This window comes from Lactuca sativa, chromosome 8 (genome assembly GCF_002870075.4).
Source record: "Lactuca sativa cultivar Salinas chromosome 8, Lsat_Salinas_v11, whole genome shotgun sequence".
Taxonomy (NCBI): Eukaryota; Viridiplantae; Streptophyta; class Magnoliopsida; order Asterales; family Asteraceae; genus Lactuca; species Lactuca sativa.
This window is the reverse complement of record NC_056630.2, coordinates 32,002,961-32,010,150: the sequence shown is the minus strand read 5'-3', so window position 1 is coordinate 32,010,150 and position 7,190 is coordinate 32,002,961.

Sequence of the window (7,190 nt, the reverse complement as noted above, 5' to 3'; positions counted from 1 at the left end):
ATCTCCGCTTGATGTTTTGGATGTTTTTAGGATTGAAGTTGGTCAAAAATAAGCATATTGAAGTCTAGCAATGATCTTGGTGAAGTTTGAAAAATGCCAAAGATTTGCACTTTGCATGGGTACCCCCACATGGGATGCATTCTAATGTATGCGTGCGGCTGGTTCCCCACCCGCACAAATGTTTACGCGACCGACTGCCACCTGCGCAACTCTTGCGCGACCCAACCCTAGTCGCGCAAATCCGAGCTCGAAAATTACCCCAACATGGGACGTATTCTGATGTGTGTGAGCGGCTACCCCCACCCGCGCAAAGTTTGTGATGGTACCCGCGCAAATATGTCATTTCATAAGAAAATTTCAAGCCATTTCATATGCGTCCTTTGCGCAACCAAGCTTTCATCCATGTGTATTTAGGCGGCCAAGAACTCCATCCGATCATCATTATGCGACCCGTGTGTTGCTTCCATACCGTCCTCGCGGGCCTCCTCCATCTTGATGCCGGTATGATCCTTCCTTACTCTCATCCTAAGCATTGAGGACAATGCTTAATTTTAAGCTTGGGGTGAGGTATTCTTTATTTTTTATTTTTATTTTTTTTATTATTTCATTTAGGTTGTATATTGTTGCATTTAGAGTAAGTGATTTAGTTCATTCATAAAAAATTGCATAAAAAAATTTTAAAAAAAAATTGCATATTTTGTTTCTTTCTTTTCTAATTTTCATACTTTTTAGATGCATTCTAGTTTAAGTTCATGCATTTTTGTTCTCTCTTGTCTTCTCATCCTTACATGTACCATAGCACCGAGTCATAAGTATTAATCATAGATTGGTCCCGGGTCTTGATATGGAATTCCTTGTATTTGTTAAATGGGACACGTTTTGAGCCTCACAGACCACTTTGAGACCGCTTGTGTGGGGGTCAGATGCAGGTAGCTTGATTGGGTCTAGGTGCGGAGGGATGTGGTTGGTCAAGACAATGTGTTCGAGCAAAGATTAGCCCGGTAAGGAATTTTGAAGACATTGAAGATATTGAAGACTCGCATCTTGGTTTTGGGGGGAGTACCCCTTAGTACTCCCGAGTGTCTTCCGAGCCTTGCTTAGTTAGATTCTCACTACCTTTTTAGGATAGGTCATCATTTTTCTAGGGGTCTAGAGTAGATAGCTAGATAGATTTTGTTTATCACACCTTGCATTGAGGTGCTTGATGAACTTTGAAGTGAGTCCCCCAATTCACATCTTTTGGGACCAAGTTTTTTCGGTAACAACCATTTTTGAGTCATATCCCAGCCTTTTTAGTTGATCTTGGCACATTGTCAATGATTATTAGGTGTTCATGTTAGCCTTAATCTATCACTCCATTCTCACTATTGGAGTCCTATGTTACATGGTAAAATTCTTTAGACCTTCAAAGAGGAAAGACAAGAAGAAAACACAAAAAAATGAAGAAATTGGAAAAAGTGAAGACAAAAAGAAACAATGAAGAAGATAAAGAAAAGCAACAATTACAAAGAAGAAAAATGAAGAAAAAGAGCAACACAAAAAAAAAGAAGAATAACAATCCAAGTTCAAGGCTTCTCTTCAAAAAAAATCGAATATCAAGCAACGAACAGCCTGAAATCCAAATAACAAAAGTTCAAGATTGAAGATTTAGGTTGTTAGGTTTAGATTTAGGTTAAGTAGAATTTTTATTATTTTATTTTATTTTTGATTTTTGGTGAGAAAAGTCCCCGACGATGAGAAGGTAGACTGTAACCGGATGTTTGCCCGGAGGCCGTGCTGTAAAACCCTATTTTGTATTATACACTTTAGCCTGACAAATGTAGGAACCATAATGTGTGAACAAGCACCTTTCCTTCGTGCACTATGGTCTGCATTAGTGATTTAAAGTGCCCCCACTGGGCACATCTCTGTTTCCTTTGTCTTTCACACCGCGACTACATCCAACCGTGATCTATTCGCCCATCAAGTGGTTGAGAATGTGGTTTATGGCTCTAAAGCGGGGAACATTTTGAAGATGCGTAGGGTACATGAAGGACTAATTCTGACCATGTTGACTGATGTTGACCAAGTTCTATTGTATCTTTCTTTCTCTCTGTTTAGTTTTGTAACAACGTAAATTTTCAACACAAAATTTTCATTTCTTAAAAACATGTTTTCATCCAAAACAAGTTATAAAGATCCAATGTATCATATCATAATACAAATCATATAAATCCAAAGATCATAAATCCTCCATCAGTGTGTACAGATCACGCCGGCGCCTTCCCATAGTCCTCGCTAGTACCTGAAACACATAACACAACGACTATAAGCATAAATGCTTAGTTAGTTCCCCAAAATACTACTTACGCACATACGCCTTTCCAGGCCATGACCTTCCGGTCCATTTGTCTATGGGGACTTTCGTCCCGACCTGGTAAACCTTCCGGTCCTACCCGCATCGACCTTCTGGTCAACATCACAATGCCTTCCGACCCATAACATGAAATGCCTTTCGGCCCATAACATAATGCCTTCCGACCCATATCAAGCATAGCATACATATCACCTACAAACGGTTAACTTATCATATTCAATGCATACAACTCATAACATATCCGACCTCTCGGTCACACATAAATACCATTCCGGGTACAGTATAGTGAGAAGACTCACCTCGCAGGAAGTCTAGAATCTCACGTGCTCGCTATCTCCGAATCTCGAAAAGAAGACCCAACCCCGCCTAATCATAATGAAATATCATTCTAATTAATATAGACTTTCAAGACTGGGCTACACCCTTATCATTATCCCACAGAGGGGTAAAAGACCATTTTACCCTTCCTTGACCCATGTTGACCAAACACTAAAAGTCAATGAAAGTCAACTGACCACAGTACGTGGGGCGTACCAGCTTCTGTACACGGGGCGTACATCGATGAGTCACAATCGGGGGTCGCAACCCCTTACGCTGTGCGTACTGGGAATTACGCCCAGCGTAAAGCCCAGATTCAGCCATACCATATTTCTTGTCTTAAATGGTTAAGAAACTACTTTAACTTCCAGATCTGGCTCTCATTAAGCCTCCTAATCCATAAAGGCGAAACCTTTAAGCCTTCGCATGGCTGTAAAGGCTCCTACACTCTCTAATACCTTCCTTTTCATCTCCAAAGATCTAGATCTCATACATGGCTAAATATATACGTCCAAGATCACATTTTTATGAACATACAACTCAAATGGACCTGGAATATGGTAGATCTAAGCCAATGGAGACTACTTGCTTATAAAGTCTCCATCTTTGGGACCAAAACCCTAGAAATTGGTCCATGAAGCATACCATAAGAACTACAAGGCAATATCTGAACTTTTTACCTTAGGAAGAAGCTCCAACCTTTGCTTTTCACAGATCTACACTTGCACACCAACTTCTAGCATCCACAATGGACTCCTCTTTCCTTTTGCTACCTTGATATGACACCTCAAAGCTTAGAACACTCACAAACAAGCTATGAACGAAGGAACAACTCTCTTAGGGTTTCTTTCTGAAGGATGGTGGCTGAGTGTAACGCCTGTGTTTCCGGGCTTGCCACTTTTAGCAATGTAATGGTCTAGGTTAACCTTTGTAACCCGTTTTGAAATAATAAGATTGTATTATTTGAGTATTATGTGTTTTGTGCTTAATTGCTTAATTATGTGGTTTGATTAATTAAGAATTAAAATAAGCGTCAAAATTTAAGTGTAAAATAAACTTAATATCTTTGATCTATGTTGTAGTAGTTGAAACGAGGTTTCCGAATATATAAAGAACGCCCAAATCTGACTTCGTATGAGGAAGTTATGATTTATCGAAGTTCCAGCTTAGCGGTATGCAGCCTGAAATACTCGATTTGAGATCGAGCGGTTTTTAGCCGAAGCAATCTAAATGAGAATAGAAGATCTCATTGTTGGTATCGAAGCGATAAAAAGTTAGGCGAGAACGGACGTCAAACGAAGAAGTTATGAATTTATAACGAAAGTTTCTGTCCCGGCCTATTAAAAATAATTAATAAAAATAAATTCAAAATTAGCCGACGGAGTCTAAACGAAAGTCGTAGAGCGTAGTCTCACCTTTCTGTGGATATAAAGAACGTCGAAAACGGAGTTCGTATGAACAGATGAGAGGCCTCGTTGTTGTTTGATTGAGTCATCTAGCGGAGTTTAGATGACGACCACTGGCTATTCTAGACAGTCTTGTGGAAACATTAGCAGGTTCGCCACCTGTAGGTGTTAATGAACTTGGGTGTTCATTCGTTGCACTCCATCCCCCTCATGGTTGCCTTATTTGACTTATATTGCTGAGGTACCCCCGAAGCATGTGTTGTTGCCCCGATGAAATATTCTTAGACTAGGTCCCTTATGTTAGTTGTTTTAGGGACATTAAAGTGAGAATAACGGGAATGGGTAATTGGGTTATTGTTGGTTGGTGAAAAATTAAATATGATATTTATTGTGGGTTGAAAACCCTATATGCTCACCAGGCTCCCAAGCCTTACCCTCTCAGTTTTAAATTGTATTACAGGAAGTGGCGGAAGGGCATGAGATGGATGATCCATCAAGTTGTTTTGTTTACAAGTCTGCATATGTTTATATTTGATAAATGACTTGTAATGTATTCGTTTATGCTTATTGGTCTGTATCGGAACATGACACCCCGAGTTTTGATTATAATGAAAATACATTTCTTTTATGAAATGCTTCGGTAAACATTGTTTTATCATGTTTTGTTTTTGGGAACAAATTCCACAACTCTTTCAAATCAAAGGATTTACTCATAAAATATTTAAAAGCATAAATGAAAATCGGTCTTTTCTGGCCGAGATTTTGGGGATGTCATAGTTGGTATCAGAGCATTAGTTTAAGCGAACTAGGAATTTGTGGGATTTCTAGACTTCAACTTAGAATGCTAAGTGAAATTTTGAGATGTGTGTCTATTGTGATTTAGACACGAGCACTAGATTATTTTAGGAAAGTTGCCTAAAATGCTTTATGTGCTAAATGTTATATGTTGCCATATATGATATTATTTGTTCGGATCTATGGTCTGTTGCCGACTGGATCTAGAAACCTTATGTGTGTAGGATTTTTAAGCGTACGTCTACGATATTAGAACTAGCATGTAAACGTTTCGGAGTGATAAGGATGATTTGATTATCTATCGTGATTGAGGATCTAATTTCACCTTATTGGGTGTAGATCAAAATGGTGAGAACAAGAAGTGGAGTTGGAAATGCTGACGAAAACAGGAATCAACCACCAGTGATTGAGCCAATACCTGTCGTAGCAGCAGCGCCTGAGCCAATAACCATGGCTGGTGTGCAATTGATGATTCAGACGATGTTGGATCGTCAGATGGATGAAACTAGACGGTTACTTCAACAGAATTGTGAAGAACTGTTGATTCGTGTGGAAGAGCCTGAACTGAATGAAGGGCACTCAGAAGGTGGAAACTTCAGTGGGTCTGTTGGTCCAGCCAACCCACCAATAGTTAGGCAAGATAACCGTGATGGAAGGAATGATGGAATGGGATGCAAGTACAAGGACTTTTTGACTTGCAAACCATCGACCTTCAATGGAAAGGAGGATCCGATTGGGGTTATGGATTGGATCTCCGAAATGGAGCTAGCCTTCATGACGTGTGGCTGCAGAAGTAAGTTGCAAACTATCTATGCAGTGCGTCAGTTCCGAGGTGGAGCCGTTTGTTGGTGGAACACTCTAGGGAAGACCTTAAGCCCTAATGAGCCACTGCAATTGTCATGGGCAGAGTTCTTGGTGCAGTTCAAGCGCAAGTCCTGCTCGGCTCAAAATCTGTTGGAGTTGGAGAATAAGTTTTTGACATTGATGAAGGGTAGCATGTCAGTTGATGAATACACCAATAACTTCACCGATAAGATGGAGTTTGCCTTGCGCATCGTTCCAGACGAGCTGACAAAGGTGGATCGGTATGCGAAGGGACTTCCATGGGAGTACGAGGTGCTAGTACGTCAGACACTTACTCTAGAGGCAGCTATTTGGGCTGCCAAGTCTGTTGAAAACATGATCAAGGGGAGAACCACCGACAAGGTTGATGTTGGTGAGAAAAGAAAGTTTGAGGGAACATCTGGTTCCGGTAAGAAAGGAAAATTTTTGAAATCTGATTCGAAAAAGTTTGGAGGAAAAGGAGGCGAAGCAAAGTGGTGTGATAAGTGTAAGAAAAAGCACTTTGGGAAATGTAGCGAGGATGTGACCTGCTACAAGTGTGGAAAGGTAGGACATTTTGCCAATGAATGTCCGAAAAACAAAAGGATGTGTTTTGGGTGTAATGAAGAAGGGCACATTTTGAAGGACTGTCCGAAGAAGAAGGAGGCAGCAAAGCCCAACATTCCACCAAAGCCAAAGGCGAGAGCATTCCAAATGACACTGGAAGCTGCTAAAGATGAAGCTGATGTCGCTTCAGGTAGCTTTCTCGTTAACGAATTGCCTGCCCAAATTTTATTTGATTCTGGAGCCAACTACTCCTTTATATCGCATGAATTTGGTAGAAAGCTAGCTTTGCCTGTTGTTAGACTAGATAATGCCTTATTAGTCGAAGTTGCTAGTGGCAAGTTTGTACCTGTTAGCTATCGCATGAAAAACATCTTAATCGACCTTAATGGGAATAAGTTTCACGAGGCGTTATTGCCTATCGAACTTAATGGTTTCGACATCGTCTTGGGAATGGATTGGCTTAGCGCCAATGATGCCGAAATTTTATGCAAGAAAAAGATAGTTAAAGTAAACCCGCCTGGAAAAGATTCGTTTATGGTGTATGGGGACAAACGGCGAGTGAATTCTGGGATCATTTCTCTAATGAAAGCCAGAAAGTGTTTGACCAAGGGATGTACATCATATTTAGCATTTGTGATGCAGAGCATTCCAGTGGTGTGTGATTATCCGGAAGTATTTCCCGAAGATCTTCCTGGATTACCACCTGATAGACAAGTGGAGTTCAGAATAGACTTGTTACCAGGAACCACACCAATAGCAAAAGCACCTTATCGATTAGCACCGACGGAGATGAAGGAGCTGATGATGCAACTTCAGGAGTTGTTGGACAAAGGTTTCATTAGACCTAGTTCATCGCCCTGGGGAGCTCCGGTGTTATTTGTGAAGAAGAAAGATGGAAGTATGAGAATGTGCATCGATTACATAGA